This window comes from Diabrotica virgifera, chromosome 2, assembly GCF_917563875.1.
Source record: "Diabrotica virgifera virgifera chromosome 2, PGI_DIABVI_V3a".
NCBI lineage: Eukaryota > Metazoa > Arthropoda > Insecta > Coleoptera > Chrysomelidae > Diabrotica > Diabrotica virgifera.
This window is the reverse complement of record NC_065444.1, coordinates 150,046,015-150,065,219: the sequence shown is the minus strand read 5'-3', so window position 1 is coordinate 150,065,219 and position 19,205 is coordinate 150,046,015.

The window sequence follows — 19,205 nt, the reverse complement described above, 5'->3', positions numbered from 1 at the left end:
TTTTCATAATATTAGATTTGCTAGCTGATCCCCAGAGCTGCGAACCATATGTCCAAATGGGTTTTATTATTGTTTTGTATATAAGCAGCTTGTTATCGATCGATAGGTGAGAGTTTTTTCCCAACATCCAGTAAAGTTTTCTGTATACAATTCCCAGTTGAAGTCTTTTCGTCCATATATGTTTGGTCCAAGTTAGTCGTTTGTCAAGGTGAATACCTAGATATTTTACGTCATCCTTTTGAGGTAAGGGATGTCCATCGAGATTAAGTTCTGGACATGTACCTCTTCTTAGAGTGAATGTAATGTGTGTGGATTTTGAGGGGTTTACTCTAATTCTCCAGAGTTTAAGCCATTCATTTGTTTTTTTCAGATGTAGTTGCAGTCTCTCTGATTCTATTATTGGATTACCATGAGAGGCCAGGAATGCAGTATCATCTGCGAATGTTGCAAGTGTTAGGTCGTTGCTTGTTGGCAAGTCAGCCGTATATATTAGGTATAGAATCGGTCCGAGCACACTACCCTGAGGTACACCAGATAGGATGGCGTAGAGTTTTGTATAGGCTTCACTATATTTTACCAGATATCTCCTTTCTGTAAGGTATGATTGAAGCAGTTTGAAGTAAGTGTAAGGTAGGTTTTTCTTTAATTTGTACAGAAGTCCTGTGTGCCATACCTTGTCAAAAGCTTGAGAGGCGTCTAAAAAGGCTGCAGTGCAGTATTGCTTGTTTTCGAGACTAGTTCTTATTGTTGTGTACAGTCTGTGAACTTGTTCTATTGTACTATGTTGATTACGAAATCCGAATTGATGGTCAGGTATGAGACTCTTCTCTTCTAATATTGGTTTTATTTTTCTTAACAGAAGTTTTTCAAACACCTTAGAGATGACTGGGAGCAGACTTATCGGTCGGTATGAGTTGACATCTTTTGGATCTTTTCCAGGTTTTTGAATTAGTATAATCTGTGCCACTTTCCATTGCAACGGGAAGTAGTGCAGACTTAACATAGCATTAAAGATCATAGTGATTATTCTGTAACAATCATCGGTTAGTTCCTGAAGGACCTTACCCGTTATGAGGTCGAATCCTGGTGCCTTATTAGGTTGTATCTCATTATTTATTATCTGTTTCACTTCTTTAATATTAAACTTGGAGATTGGCGGTTCCATTTGATATGGAGCCTCAAGAAAAGAATGAAATGGTTCTTCTTGTTCTAATGGTACTACTCTAGTAAAGGGACTAAATACTGTCGAAAGATGTTCTGCGAATGTCTCGGATTTCTCTGTGTCTGTTCTTGCCCATTTACCTTTGGCATTTTTTAAAGGAGGTATGGCGTCTTTTGGTCCTTTTACTTTTCTCGTAGCCTTCCATAGCGAATAGTTAGTGTCTTTGAATGGAGTCAGATTTTCTAAGTAAGTTTGAATCCCCCTGTTTTTTTCTTCTTTTAATAGATTTTTAAGTCTTCTGGTAATTCTGTTTAGATTTTCTTTGTCAATAGGTGCATGTGTGTTTTGCCATTTTCTCCTAAGTTTTCTTTTTTCTTCAATCATGTTCTTTGCACTCAGAGAACAATTTATGGTTTCCTTCCATAATGTTTGTTCAGATGTAGCACTCCATCCCGCCTTTTGTATGGAGGTAGTAAGTTGTTTTACTGCATTTTCAATTTGTATTTCTGTTTTAAGTGGCAAATTCGTTGATATTTGTTCTGTTAATGCACTTCGGAATATGTTCCAATTTGTTTGGTTATTGGTTAGGACTGGAGGCTTATTTCTGAGTATGACTTTGGAGTCTAGGTCAATTAGAATGGGAGAATGATCTGACGAGAGGTCCCAGCATGATTGTATTGCTAAGTAGTTAAGAGAGATACCTTTAATCACACAGAAGTCTAAGAGATCTGGTGTTTTATTTGGATCTGTAGGCCAATAAGTTGGTTCTCCTGTAGATATGTGTTGTATATTGTTTCCTATTATCGACTTCAGCAGTTGTCTACCCCTTGTTGTGATTATTCTAGAGCCCCAGTGATGATGTTTACAGTTAAAGTCTCCTCCTGCTATGAATTTGTGTCCAAGTGAACTAAAATAGGTATTAAAGTTATTTTCGTTGATGGATTGGCCAGGAGGACAGTAGACAGCAGATAAGGTAAGGTTGCCTAACCAGTCATCAATGACAATGCTAGTTGACTGCAGGTACTTTTCACTGAACTTATTTAACTCATGGTGTTTTATATTAGATTTGATAATGATAGCTGTGCCACCGTGTGCTTTGTCATTTGGATGTTTTGTGTAGTAAACAGTGTATTTTGGAATTTTTATATAATTTTTGTCTGTTAGATGGGCTTCTGATATGAGCATAACATCAATTTTCTTCTCGTCGAGAAAAATTTTTATTTCTTGGATATGATTCGTTAGCCCATTTGAGTTCCAGACGGCTATTTTAAGTGCGTTTTGCATTAGTGCATTTTGGAGATCATAGTGGTAAGGAGATTAAGCATAGTATCCATTCTCTCCATTAATTTTGCCATCATGTTTTCCAGGTTGGCAATTGTCGTTAAATGGTTTGAGCTAACATTACTTTGTTGGTTTGTGATTTCAGCCGTTTGACTATTTCCTGACGTTTTTTGAGCCCAAGAAATACCAGGGGTTACTGTTTGGCTGTTAATTGTATTGATGTCTGTTCTATGGGTCTCTTGTTTCTGTCTGAGTTGGGGGAACTTTTCTTTTTGTATTTGTTTGTATACGCTGCAGCCCTTATAGTTGGCCGGATGGTTTCCCATACAGAGTACACATTGTACGTTATTGCTGCGTTCCTTGCGTGGGCAGTCTAGAGTATGATGATTACTTGCACACTTTACGCATCTTGGAGGCATATAACAGAATTTTTGTGTGTGGCCATAACGTTGACATTTGGTACATTGGGGAACCTGACGCTTGGGATGTGGTGGTTCGAAGGACACAATCATATTCTGAAGTGCTCTCACTTCATAAATGTCTTTATTATTTGGCTTAGCTTTTAGTTCTATATAAAAAAGCGGAAGCGCCGTTTTGGATCCATTCTTATATATATTAGCTATGTTGGTTACTTCGCGTCCCATTTGTGCTAACTCATCTTTTAAAGCATCTTTATCTGCTGTTTGATGCATATTACGAAGTACAACTCGGAATGTTCTTTCTTCCTTTGTCTGGTAGGTGTAATAGTGGGTTTTTTTTTCATTTAGTGCTTTGGCTATGTTTCGGTAATGTTCAGAGGTTGTGGACTGGATCTTTACTTGGTTGTTATAAAGGCATTTGATGGTGTATCCCAGTGGGGATATTGTTTCTAACAATTCTCTAAGAGGTTTTATATCACCTACATCTGAAACAAATATGGGTGGTGGCTGAATACTATTTTTAACTTCATCAGTTTCGGTTAGGTTGGTCTCATCAGGTATTTCATCTAAGCTAGCAAATCTATTAGACGTTGGTGTGGGTGCTTTGAGCCAGTAATCGCTCATTATTGTTTGTCTTAGTTGTTTATCAGCTTCAGGGCTGTCCTTTCTTGCTCTTTTGCGTGCTTGAGCAGTGTCCCATCCTTGGTCCTGATTTTCTTGGCTATCGTGTAGATTACTGATTGCACTAAATCTAAATAAAAAAATAACGTTAAAAAATGTATGAAGTTTTTATATAGGTATTATTTTTATCATTAACAACAAATAACCGTATCAAATAATAACCAGAGAGAGGGTTGAGTTAATGTCCAAAATGTTTGAAGGATCTTTAAAAAACTCAATACAGTTTTGTGCTACACTTTACGAGAAACCAATCACACCTCTCGATTTGATTTTTTTTTGTTTTGATTCTGGCCTTGGTTTAGAACCTTTATCCACGTAATTACATATAAAATTATTATTCGTTCGTAAGTACAAAATTGTCCAGTATACACTTAAAAATAAAGAATAATAAAAAATAAACCTTACAAATAACAATGTCTACTATTTGAAATTAAACATAATAATTTAAAGTCATATCTAGATTAATTATCTATCATTATTTTTCAATTTAAATATTTTCATAAATTATAATAAATCACGAATCAATGTATGGGTACTTAACTAACATGATGGAAAATTACAAAATTAATAGGACAATTTTTTAGGATGCATGTTTAAATAAAAGTGACTGACTGATCGAGAATGCTCGATATTGTTTTTACTAAAACCACGGAATAATTGTTTTCCTATTCTATACTAAAAACTTGAAGTCTGTCTCACAGTCCTGCTTCTAGCTGGTATGATATAATATTTTCGTTGAACTAGCAACGTTGCCCTAAAAATTAAAATTACATAATATGTATATATTATGTGAAAATTACACATATGTGTACATATGTGTACATATCATGTGAAAAGATCAACTTACACAACTTGAAATACACGAGTTTCAGTTATAAAAGTACTATAGTTTTTTATGACGCGAAGTGCACATCACACAAACGCTTTCGGACTTATCAGTAAAGCTCGGATTTAAAGGCAATAAAAATTGAAGAAAAAGGCGCCTATATAGGCAAAGATTTTTATTAAAAAGGCAGGAATATTAACATTTAGGCAAAATATAGGCAATAAAGGAATATAACTTATTATTTAAAACCACTTAAAATTTTATCATTAATAGAAACAACTAAATATTTTTCAATATTTTCGGTCTTAAAACTATGTCTTCGATCACTTAAAATTAATTTGTACATTGAAAACGAACGTTCGACATCGACAGATGTAATTGGAGCATATTTCAGAGCGGATAATAAATCTGGCATAATTTGTAATTCCTCGGAAAATGTCCCATTCAAAACTTTAGCAACATTAGATAAAAACGAAAAAGCCTTCATTCTTGTCGAAAACATATTTCATTTTTTTTTTAAATTAATTGACCGTTACTTCCAGGTGCCGATTTAATTTTCGTCTTTAAATTATCTATTAATTTTACTGACTCACATAAATTTATCTCTTTTTTTTTCTAATAAGGTGATTGTGGTAACTATTATTTTATAATTGTCATTGATATAAGCGAGTTCCTGTTTCAATTGGGATTTTTTTAATATTTTTTTTGCTTCTCGAATGGCTTCGGAAATATCATCATCAAGTTCTGACATAACTAATTCTATTTCATTGCAGTGTTCAAAGTAAAAAAAACTGCTTCGAGCCAGGTTCCCCACCTTGTAATTACTGGTTTAGGTGACAAAGGGACACCGGGAAGTTTTTCTTTATATATTTGCACCCTCAACGGAGCCTTTACAAAAACTTTTTTCATAAAATTTATAAAATTATTTACCAACGGAAACAGATTTCTTATTTCTTCAGCAATTCTATTTACCCCGTGGGCTACACAAGTGCAATGAATTAAATTAGGATGAAAAATCTTTAAATTAACAGCACATTTTAACATATATGCCGCAGCATCTGAAAGCATTAAAACTATTTTATTCACTGGTATAGGGTTGGGTTAAAAGAGGTTTGTTAAAATATTTTTTATAAATCGACTTATTGTTAAATTGTTTGTTTTTTTCCAATTCTTTAACGGCAACTAAATAAGGTTTTCTCGCAAAGTTTTCCTTCAAAATTCCAATCATTAAATTAGCTATATACCTGCAGCATACATCTGTCGTTTCATCCACGATAATATACAAAAAATTGCCCTCTAACTCCCGCTTAATTTTTGAAATACATTCCACATAACATTTTTCCACAGTATGTTTTCTCAATGTACTCTCGTCCGGTAAGGATTTATTAAGACATTTTTCGAAAAAGCGTTTAAAACTAGGGTTATTAACTTTATATAGAGGAATGTTGGATGCAATCATCATCTGGCATAAATCAAATTTAAATGCGTCTTCCTCCTTTTTTTTTTAACTGCTTAAACTATCCCGCAGAGATATTTGGGCTAACTTAGAGGAATTTAATTTTTCCAAATTACGTTTATGAAGTGGGGCTCCACAATGCTGGTCAATAAAATACTTTTTTCTACTTGAAATCTGAGAATTTAAAAAATAAATAATTAGAATTCTAAAACCGCTTTAGAATTTAGTTATATTGTGGGACGAGAAAAAAAGAGAAAAAATAAAACTTACCGATTTGCCGCATGGTTTACAAAATGCTCCATCTCCTTCTAGAGAAAGTTCCGAATAAGGTGCGATCCATAGCCTTAATTTAGATGTCATCTTTTCACACAAATGTCTAAAACGTTTTAAAACGTGTTCTTTGCTTTTCGGTATACGCAACAAAACTAAACTAGGATATAGCAAGGTGTGACTAAACTCTGATACAGTAACCGACTGTACAACTGAAAATAAACTAATAAAGCTTAGGGATTTCCAAATAGTTAACCCTCAAGTCTCGATCAGGTACATTTTCCTAGAAATCTGTTATATAAACAAACCATTGATATTTTATTATTGACCCAAAATTTTATTATAGAAGGGTTTAGTAATAGAATAATATCATGGGTAGTACCATGAAATTTTAAAAAAGGCACAAATAGGCGCAATTTGCGAAAAAAGGCAAAAAGTGCAAAAAACAATTATAATAGGCAAAATAGGCAAAAAAAAGGCATTTTGCCTATAATCCGAGCTTTACTTATCAGTCTATCATGAGTTTAAACTCCAGATCCAAAGTTGAAACTAGATACAGTCTCTGCTACCTGCTGTCTCCAAACACATTAACCATGAAGTTTAAAGCAAAGATGATGACACCATTTTAATATAAAAAAATTTGAAAGATAAAGTAGTTTTCAATACTAATAGCAATATTAATAATATTTAAAAATATTAAAATATTACTAAAAGATTTCTAAATTGAAAACTTATTGGTCCATTTTCTTGGTGACACCTCCAAAGCTTCTAAAATTTGCAAGCCAGATGGATCTTGAAGCGAAGAAGACAAGAGGGAATTCAGAAAACTTTCAATTCCCGACCCCGTCTGTTCAGCTGATAAATTCCAACAGAAAATGGACCTAGTTACTCAAAGAAGTAACGACAAATATAAAAATAAAATAAAAATTCCGTTTTTATTCAATTGCAATGCGAAGGCAAAATGATGTAATTTTTCACTTAGAATACGGAGCGCAGTCCAGCACTCTGAATCGACGATTTTCGACTCTTGTTGGAGTCTCATCAGAGAGAACGTAGGCTTGTTGCTCCATACTCTAAGTGACCAACACCGAGAGTTTATCCCCCACACTGCAACTGACGTGAATGGACTAGGTGACTAGCGTCATTTGGTAATTGAAAGATGAAGTAGTTTTCAATCCTAATAGCAATATTAATAATTTTTTAAAATACTAAAATATTACTAAAAGATATTTTAATTGAAAACTTATTGGTCCATTTTCTTGGTAACACCTCCAAGGCTTCTAAAATTTGCAAGCCAGATGGATGCTGAAGCGAAGAAGACAAGAAGGAATTCAAAAAACTTACAATTCACGACCCCCTTTCAATTGCCAGATGACGCTAGTCACCTAGTCCATTCACGTCAGTTGCGGTGTGGGGGATAAACTCTCGGTGTTGGTCACTTAGAGTATGGAGCAGCAGGCCTACGTTCTCTCCGATGAGACTCCAACAAGAGTCGAAAATCGTCGATTGAGAGTGCTGGACTGCGCTCCGTATTCTAAGTGAAAAATAAGATTGTTTTGCCTTCGCATTGCAACTGAATAAAAATGGAATTTTTATTTTATAAAAAAATTTCTTCGATGAAGAATTGATGAAGAGGCATATTTGATAAATTTTTAATCTTCTAGGATCTACTTGTTCCTTGTTGTCGCATCAGATTAAGCAAATATGGCTTAAAATTGGTTATTCAAAGGTCACGTGACCAATTTCTGGGGCAAGTTTCAACTACAACGATCGAAAGTTTAACCTGATGATGGTCTGCTAAGACCGAAAACGTTCTTTAATCTGTGATGTAAAGTTTTTGTCCAACTTGGATCTTTTTAAGAAATTTTTTAATAAAATTGATATAACACCAGTTACAAAAGGAAGTCTTTTTTACTTCTGCAGTATTTTTGCTATGGTATACAGCCAATTAGAGGGATTTCATTATTTATCTTTCTCAAAATTCTTTTTTCAGTAATCATCAGTACGATGATGATTATTAAAATTGCAATCTGGACATAAATAACCGATGAGCAATTTCAATTTAACATAAATTACCACTGTTCTTTAAAATTAAGAGCTTACCCCATGGCGTCTCTTATCTAAACTAACAGGATAGTGCACTATTCTTAACATTTATTTTCCATAACTTAATACTATTCTAATTGGGAAATAAGCCACAATTTGACTTAAAAAATATTTTATTGACGTTTCGACTTCCACCTCGGACGTCGTTATCAAAATTCAAAAATATTACTAAATTAAAGAAAAATGTTGTTGCTTAGTGAAAGAATTCTTCTAATAATTTAATTTAATCTGATTCATTCATATCGGCAATTCAGACATATATTATATATTTTAAAGTACAATACTTTAAAATGACAATGCCAATATTTATGAGTTGCGTTCCTGGGACGACTTTATTGAAAGATAGTTCATTCGATTACATGAAATCAACTTTCTATTTGATTCTATTATATTCTATTTCATCACAAAAGAGCATCAAAATGCAAACTGTATCAAAGTTACTATTTTGTGGCGCGTTTTACTTCCAATTTAGCAAATATTACGGAAAAATCTTTCAAAATAAAACTAGAATTTTATTTTTCAACAGAATGAAAAATTAATTTTCGTGCCACTTAATATTCGTATCAGCTCTTTTGGAGCTGGAATATTGTGTGCGGCACTCATTTTTAAGGCATTTTGGGTTTTTTTATTCTTGTTGTTTATAATTTAAAATATCATACATATAAAATCAGAGTTTGGTGTTAGTTTTGAGAGTTAACTGAATGTAAGACCAAATACTTACAATGTCGGGATAGTATCATAAGATTTTTTCCTGGTTTTTGCTCGTGATTTACTATGGAATCACTAACACAAGAATTTTACTGTTACCATTGCATGTGGTTGTCTTTTTAAAGACAAATCACATGCTTTGATTTTTTGTGACGGATATTCTAGAGTTATAGTTGATTTCATGTAATTGAATGAACTATCTTTTAATAAAGTGTTTCCAGGAACGCAACTCATAAATATTGGTATAATATATTATATTGAAAATTGTCGATATGAATGGGTAAGATTAAATTAAGTTATTAGAACAATTCTAACGTGCTATGTACTAAGAGTATAAGTCATAAAAATATTTTTCGGGATTCTTCTATATTTTGAATTATATAATTAATAAGGTATTACCAAAGTAGAAAGTAAAATAGTTAATTACTAATTTATTAATCATATTTCGTCACCATTTTCATATTTAGTTGTAATAGTTATTTCATCAGTGGTAAAAAAGACTTTGAAAAGTCCTAATAAAAAATGTTCATTTTTGACTTATGCTCTTAATACATACCACTCTAGAATTTTTTACTAAGCAACAACATTTTTGTCAACTTACTAATATTTTTGTATTTTGATAACTACGTCCGAGGTGGAGGTCGAAACGTCAATAAAATGATTTTTTAAATTAATTGAGGTTTATTTCCCAATTAGAATAGTAAATTATATAAATGCCAGAAAGAAATAACTTCAGAACTTTATTATCCATATTTGAAACAAATTCATAATAATATCCATTTTGATTTTATTAAATAATAACCCCGTTATAAGTACACCGCATATCCAGCTATGTACTGAAAATTATGTCACTTTGTATTTTACAGCCTAATGCCGTGACAAATAGCAATGAAGTACAGTAATTGGCTTTAATCCCCAGGTATATTCCTATCCCTGTCATTATATAGTTTGATTTAATGAATTATAAAGTCATATGTCATAGTCATGGGCGCTTAAAACTTGGGACCGTCATTTAAATCAATGCAAAGACTTATTTAGTGTTATGGTTGGCTGTACAGCAATTTTGTTATTCTTTCAATGAAATCGGTAAAATGCATATCGGTTGTATCATAATTCTGAAGTCATTTCAATTTGAAAATTAAATAATACACATTGCATACACTTTCTTCGGTTAATTATTTGACTAATATGAATATGTCTATCTGCGATTATTATGAAAACTTTTCTTGATGAAACATAAATTGTAATAATTGTAAGTTGAATATTAATAGAATGTTATTAATTATTAATAGAATGTAAGAATAAGTATATACGATATGAAGTGGAAAAAGCAAAATCATAACTAAAAACTGGCAAAACTCATGAACCTGGCAATGCAAAATTCTGAACTCATAAAACTATTTAACACCGACGGTATTCAACGCCTATTTCATTACATATTATAATATATTTAAGCGGAGTAATACCAAGAACATGGCTGAAGTCGACTTTTATTGCTTTACCAAAGAAAACAAAATCCGTATCCTGCAGTGATTTCCGGACCATCAGCTTAATGTGCCATATTGTAAGTTATTAATTATTTATATGGGAAATAAGCCACAATTAAAATGAAAAAAATAATTTTATTAACGTTTCGACGCCCAAATCGGGTGTCGTTGTCAAAATACAAAATATTACTAAAATAAACAAAAGTGTTGTTGCTAAGCAAAAAAATTCTTCTAATAATTTATTTAATCTCACTCATTTATATTGGCAATTCAGACATATATTATACATTTTAAAGTAGAAGACTTTAAAATGATATTGCCAATATTTATGAGTTGCGTTCCTGGGACGACTTACTAAAAGATAGTTCATTCGATTACATGAAATTAACCCCAACTCAAGAATATCCGTCATAAAAAATTATAGCATGTGATATGTCTTTAAAAAGACAACCAAATGCAACGACAGTAAAATTCTCGAGTTAGAGATTTCATAGTAAATCACAAGGGAAAACCAGGAAAAACCCTGCGATACTATCCCGACATCGTAAGTATTTGGTCTTACATTAATTTACTCTCAAAAAATAATACCAAATTCTGACTTGTAACATGTTTAAATTATAAATAATATTAATAATACTAGATATATAAGTAATACTAAAATATAAAATATGTACTAGCTCGATACTATTGACTTACTAATCTTGGTATTTTCTTTCTATTGACTTCCTCTTTCAGTATGGGTAACCACATCCTACTGCATTCTACCGAGGAATTTGCGACACAATTGGTTTCATTTAGCATAATTAGAGCCGCTTCTTTGATTTTTCTCTTTTTACTATCTGATTCTTTCAGGACTATACTTGAATCTCTCCACTGAACTCTATGTTCATTATCTCATGCGTGTTGACATATTTGAGATCTCTCAAATTCTCTATTTTTAATATAAGATTGATGTTCACTTATTCTAACGTCTAATGGTTTTGATGTCTCACCTAAATAAAATTGTTCGCATTCACAAGGTATTTTATAAATGCAATTCTTTGTTCTTTCTTGATCACTGTTATATTAAAAATAGAGAATTTGAGAGATCTCAAATATGTCAACACGCATGGGATAATGAACATAGAGTTCAGTGGAGAGATTCAAGTATAGTCCTGAAAGAATCAGATAGTAAAAAGAGAAAAATCAAAGAAGCGGCTCTAATTATGCTAAATGAAACCAATTGTGTCGCAAATTCCTCGGTAGAATGCAGTAGGATGTGGTTACCCATACTGAAAGAGGAAGTCAATAGAAAGAAAATACCAAGATTAGTAAGTCAATAGTATCGAGCTAGTACATATTTTATATTTTAGTATTACTTGTATATCTAGTATTATTAATAGTATTTATAATTTAAACATGTTACAAGTCAGAATTTGGTATTATTTTTTGAGGGTCAGAATTGGGCATCGCAGGGTTTTTCCTGGTTTTCCCTTGTGATTTACTATGAAATCTCTAACTCGAGAATTTTACTGTCGTTGCATTTGGTTGTCTTTTTAAAGACATATCACATGCTATAATTTTTTATGACGGATATTCTTGAGTTGGGGTTAATTTCATGTAATCGAATGAACTATCTTTTAGTAAGTCGTCCCAGGAACGCAACTCATAAATATTGGCAATATCATTTTAAAGTCTTCTACTTTAAAATGTATAATATATGTCTGAATTGCCAATATAAATGAGTGAGATTAAATAAATTATTAGAAGAATTTTTTTGCTTAGCAACAACACTTTTGTTTATTTTAGTAATATTTTGTATTTTGACAACGGCACCCGATTTGGGCGTCGAAACGTTAATAAAATTATTTTTTTCATTTTAATTGTGGCTTATTTCCCATATAAATAATTAATCATAAAAATGCCGCAAGGAAATGGCTTCAGAACAACATATTGTAAGTTATTTTTAAAAATTATAATTAAAGGATATATAGACTGCGCGAATAAAAAAATAGACGCAGGTACACAGTTTGGTTTTCAAGATGCATTTGGTACGTGATATACAATTGCTATTTCAACGATGCGTAGAGACAAAAATTACGATATCTATGCATGCTTCATTGATTTTCTTAAAACTTTTGATACAGTAAAGCACGACAAGCTGATGGAGATATTAACAAATGTTGGGATAAACAATTGTGATCTAAGAATTATTAGCAGTCTGTACTGGAATCAAACATCGTCTATCCTGACGGAGGCAGGACAATCCGACGATATTAAAATCGCACGTGGGATCTGACAGGGATGTACCTAACTATCACCACTGCTGTTCAACATGTACTCTGAGGAAATATTTTAAGAAGCAGTATATGGTGTTGAAGCCGTAATTGGAATTAATGGAGATCAGTAACATAAAATACGCCGACGACACGGTGATATGGGCAATTCAGAGATATGGACTTTGACTAAACATTAAGAAAAAATATGTAATTATCTCCGAGAAAAAAACAGCAATTTGGAGTATCAGTGTGAAGGGTCAACAAATAGAAAGAGCAAAAATATACACCTATCTTGGTACGAACATCAACGAAAATTGGGACTATTCCTTATAAATCAAATATGGGATTGAGAAAGCAAGACCTGCATTTTAATAAATTGCTAAGCTATTCAAATGCGATGATTTACCAACACCCATAAAAATCAGGTTACTACGACATTATATTTTTCCTAGACTCTTGTACGGAGTTGAGTCATGAACTCTCACATACGCCACCTACAAGAAAATGGAAGCTTTCGAAATGTTGCTTAGAAATTATATCTATGCTCCTTCTTTTTCTTTAGGTGCCGTGTCTGTATTGAGACGTTGGCCGTCATCATGTTTACAATTTTCTGAAACCTCTCTCTATCGGCTGCTGTGCGAAATAATTCTTCTACTGTGCAGCCACACCATTTTCTAATATTACGCAGCCATGAAAGTTTCTTTCGACCAATCCATCTCTTTCCCTCCACTTTTCTTTATATTATAAGGCGAAACAGATGGTATTTAGGTCCTCGAATTATATGGCCGAAGTATTCTGTTTTTCTCCTCTTTATGATGCTTATGAGCACACGTTATGAATTCAGCATTTGAAGAATAAAGAACATCTTCATTGGAAGTGTGCGAAACCCAGGATTCGTCGATAGCACCACAATTGGAATGCTTCTATTTAGTTCAGCATTGTGATTTTTAACGTCCATGTCTCACAACCATACAATAGGATATATACATATAACATTAATACACATATAACATTTCAGGACGTTCTTTTGAATATTCATCGACAGGTTCCTGTTATATAAAACTGATTTCCAGGTCATAAAAGCCTTCCATGATATTTCGATCCTAGTTACTATCTCTTCATCAGAGTCACAATTTACATTTAACCAGCTGCCAAAGTACTTGAAATGATTCACCCGTTCTAACTCCAGCAAGAGAAAGCTGACCTTGATCGATATTAATCCTTCCAACTACCATCAACTTTGTTTTTGAAATGTTGATTTTAAGGCCTCTCCGATAACTTGCTTCACTGACTAGATTTAGTAATGTCTGAAGATATTGTAAATTTGCAGCGAGAATGGCTGTATCGTCAGCGTATCTAATGTTGTTGATTACTTCTCCGCCTAGCCTTACTCCCTCTTGTTTGTCATCCAAAGCCTCCCTAAAGATTTCTTCAGAGTACAGATTAAAAAGGGTGGGTGATGAAACACAACCTTGTCGTACTCCACGTTTTATCGGTAGTTTTTCAATACGACTGTCTCCAATTTGGATAGAGGCTACTTGATTGTAATATAAGTATTTCAGCAGGCTTATATCGTAGTGGTCAGGTCCTGCTGCCTGCAGGCAATCTAAAAGTGTATCATGTTGTACTCGGTCGAATGCCTTCTCGAAGTAGATGAAACATATATAAACGTTCTTTCGAACTTCACAACTTTTTGTTAGAGAACGCGCATACAAAATAGTGCTTCTCTAGTTCCTAGACCATTTCTAAATCCAAATTGCTTATTACCCATTCTAGTTTAGCATAGAAGGAATACTCGGTTTTGTATAATACGTAAAAGTATCTTAAGTGTGTGACTCATCAAACTGATTAGTTTAAAATCGCTACATTTGGTGGGCCTGCTTTTCTTTGGTAATGTTATAAACAGTGACTCCAACCAATCATCTGGTATTTTCCTTTGTTGTAAATTTTGTTGAAGAGAGTAGTCAAGTAGGTAATGTTTTCCTCATCTAAAAGTTTAAGTAGCTCAACAGGGATTTGATCTGGTCCAGGTGCTTTATTGTTTTTGGCTTGTTGTATGGCTTTTATAACTTCTGACTTCGGTATACTAGGACCTCTGTCTAATTGGTTGTCACAGGTAGTATTTGGAGCATTTTCTCGAGAAGCATCGTCAAAAAGGTCACTGATGTGTCTCTCCCATTCTGTGCACTGTTGTTCGTGATCACAAATTTTTCCGTCTGTGGTTTTCAGTACGTGAGCATTTTTCTGTTTTCTAATTCCGGAGGTGTATTTAAGTTTCTTGTGGAGGTTGAAACTGTCATGCTTTTTTAGAGGTCTTCTAATTCTTTACATGAATTCTCGAGCCAGGATTCTTTGGCTTGTTTAATTTTTCTTTTTAAGAGTTTGTTATCAGATATCTGTAATGACGAAGTCATTTTATTAGCAGAATTCTATTAAACGCACACCTCTTTGATTTCTCTCTCCCAAGCCAAACTTCCCGGTGATGTTTTGTGTCATCTTTGGTCCAACTTCAGCGTTAAAGTCTCCCATAATTATTGTTGTTTCGTGTTTCTTTGTTTATTTTTAGAACATATTCTATTTGATGGTAGAATTCTTTAATTTTCTGTTCATCTGCATCTGTAGTGGGAGCATAAACTTGGATAATATTTATATTTACAGGTTTAGCATTCAGCTGTATTAAAATTACTCTGTCTGACATTGGGATAAAGTTAATCACATATTTACTATTATGCTGTTTTATAATTATTATTTCTACTCCTTTTCGATGCATATGGTCTTGATTTCCAGAAAAATAAACGGCTTATCCGTTTGCTAAGAAATTCCCTGTGTTTGGCCATCTTCTTTCACTCACCCCCATGATATAATGTTTAGTCTGTCCATTTCAGAGAGTAGATTTCCCAGCTTACCGGCTTCATATAAAGTTGTTACATTCCACGTAGTTATTTTTATATGGATTTTTCATTTTCGTCTTATGTCTGGTGATGTTTTGCTCACAGGCATTTCGCTGGCTAGCGACCTGGCAAGACCTGTGGTTTAATTCTGTATTCCTTTTCCTGCCTGATCTTAAGTTCCGCGGCCCATTATCAGTAATGTTATTCGTTTCACTAATTGATTTCATGATAACTTTACTAGGGATTATAATGAGGTGGTTTCCCGTTGCCCTTCCCATCGCAGTGTTTTAGCCGTATCAATCTAATATCGTAAATGTCGCCTAAAAGTGCCCGTATTAAACTGTTCCAAAACTTTTTCTCCACCTTAACACAGTAATGAAAAATGTTTCTTCCCATTTCCATGTATTAGATTTTATACTAACCCTAAAATCAGGGGTCGCCACTTCCGCCATCCTCGCCGTACCAAAGGCTTCCCTCTCCGCCGTGGCTGCCGTTGTAGTCTTTATCCGTAACCCTGGACAATGGACACTAAGAAGGTACTAGTTTCCCGGGCCAAGAAACACCTGGAATCTGTGGAGGGGCATTGAATTATTCAGTTTCCCTGATAGGACTATCCAAGAAGTTCCAAGGAGTTCCTACCCACTACCCACCACCATCTATTCGTCAACTTTACCTAAATATTTTTTTATATTTCTTACTTCCTCACACTTCCGAGCATTAACCCGGCACCTGCCACGTGGCTTTGCAAGGCGTCAAATGCCACGTGGGGTGCTCACAGCACCCCTTAAAAATTTCCTGTAATCTACTTGTTTAGAAAACAAAATAATATGTTGAGTAACACAAGAATATAAAAAAAACTTGTTTTATTAACTTATTAGCCACTAATATGTTATAAAATCTAAAAAATAAAATGAAAAAGGTGTTTAAGCAAATTAGCAAGTACCAAGCCATAATAAATGAAGTCAAATAAAATTTCTAAAAAAAAATAAGATTTAGTGAGTATAGAGTATATATTAATAATTTAAATCAGTTAGTTCAATAAAAAATGTAAATTTGATTTGTTTATCAAAAATACAAAAAAAAAATTTAAACTTAAAGTGCCAGATGATGACACCCCAATTCGAGTTTCGGGCTATAAGTTCAGAATGACACTAAATAACCACTTCAAACGCTAACACATCTATGCTATATAATATTATAGAAAGCTACTATAACGCACAGACCGGTTACCAAACTTGAAATACCAAATATTTGATAAAAATGTGTTATGGGGTGCTGGTAGCACCCCATGTGGCAGGTGCCGGGTTAATGCCACATGTTTTCTAGAATAGGCCACGTTGAAGAGGAATCCCGAGATAGGTTGATTTTTATTTTTAAATTATGATTTATATTTCATACTAGTGATGTTATCAATCTGGGCGTGATGATTTTTTTAAATGAGAATACGAATCGAGTGCTAGCTCATTTGAAAGTTTATAGAAGTCTTTAGTCAGTAATATATACATGAGAAATGAATGTATGGAATTTATTTGATTTAAAATACATTTTACTGCTGTCAAAAAACAGAAAACAAAGTTGATTTGACAAATAAACATCGCTTTTCGCTTAAATTCAATATGCAAACTACCATCCACCTGACTATTGGCAATTTAAACATTTAATTTAAGCGAAAAGCACTGTTTATTTGTCAAATAATTTTTTTTTCTGTTTTGTGATAACAGTTAAATATATTTTAAATGGAAGAAATTAAATAAATATATTCTTCTTTTTGTGTCAATTATTTTAATTAAAATTTTTTTTGTTGACACCCTGTATAAACAATTACGCTAATGTTTATATTACTGCATAAAGAATTAAATAACCTTTCAAACGAACTAGCACACGACCCTATTCTCATTTTAAAACAATCATCGTTTACGTCATCACGACCAGACGGCTGACGTCACTAATATGATATTTAATGTGTCAAAAAAATAATTCAAAAATAAAAATCGAAATGTGTCTGGATTTTTCTCCAAAGTGGCCTATTCTCGAAAAAATGAATTCATTGCATTATTTTGAATCTCTGTATATTTATGTATTATCCTTGATACTTGTACACTCTGTATTTTATTCCTGTTTTAAACGGCAGACCTCCATTTACTTACATATTAATGAAGTTATAAATCAGTCGAACAATAAAACATTGTTTTCATGATATCATGATTTGAAAGCGTACCACGTAAATATGTTGTTTATCTGCTTAACGTATTGAACTTTATGGTACATAATGTAAATTAACCATTACTGTAATATTATCGTAATATTAGCACCATGCATTCCAATATCGTGTGATCTATGCACTTGCTAATAGTATTTGCTCGTTTTGCTGTCCTATTGTTATTGTTAGAGTACGAGAAGTCATTGTTATTGATAGGTTCTGGCCATTTCTAATCGACAATAAATCAGCTATCGTTCATACTGATGCTGAGGGTCTTTAAATTAGAAATCATCATAACTCAATGTCACCAGAAGATAGTGTATGCATAGATTTATTTCAAAGGAATTTATATCTTTAAATTTATATATTTAAATCTTACCGGCGTTGTAAGTGTGTTAGATAGGTACAGTGCTTTTTTATACGAGAATAATAGTTATTCTTATGTATCATAATTATTATGGTTATTATTGTGACCGTAATTTGTTAATTAACAATTTAATTGTTGCTAAACCCTTCGTTCAATTTCCACCGGCTTCTGGAAATATAATCTATACCAAAAAGCATTTATATCAGCCAGTTATTTAATTATTGATAAATAATTACCTACATAAAATTTTATATAAATTTGTAGCTTAGCATGCCCAATGCCCATGGTTTGGAATTTCTGCACGATTTTTCTCCATTTTCTCCTGTCCATGGCCGAAGTTCTCCAATTTGTTATCCCGTTTTTTTTTGGGTGTTCCTTACACTCTTCTAGTCACATGTTTCTTGGTCGTCCTCTTCTCCTCTCTCCTTCCCCTCTCATCAGCGGGTCCTTTGCCCACCCTCCGTCAGGCATTTTCGCAAGATAACCTAACCAACTAAACCAATAAATATCTTTATTCTAACTATCTGGCTTTTCTGGTTTCCTGTACAGCTCTCTGGTCTCTGCATTTGTTCGTCTCCTCTAAACGTCTTCATCGTCTTTTACTCCCCGAATATCTTCCTTAGGACACACTGCTCCCATGCATAGACTATTTTCTTGATTTTTGTTTATGACGTATTTTCATGACCCTCTATAAAGGACTGTGGGATAGATCACTCTTCGATGTTGTCTCAATTTTTCCTCTCTAGAAAGATTTTTTACTCTTAGTAGTTTATGTAGGGCTCCGACAATATTCTAACTAAGTCTAAGTCTCTTTGTTCTAACGATCTGGCTTATTTCTGGTTTCCTGTACAGATCTCTGATCTCTGCATTTGTTCGTCTCCTCCAAACATCTTCGTCGTCTTTTACTCCCCCAAGTACCTTGCTTAGGACACTGCGCTCCCAAACATTCAGCATATTTTCTTGAATTTTGTTTATGACCCATTCCGTAAAGGACTGTGGGTAGGATCACTTTTCGGTATAGTCTCAATTTTGCCTCTCTGGAAATATGTTTTGCTCTTAGTAATTTGTGTAGGGCTCCGACAATTTTCCTTCC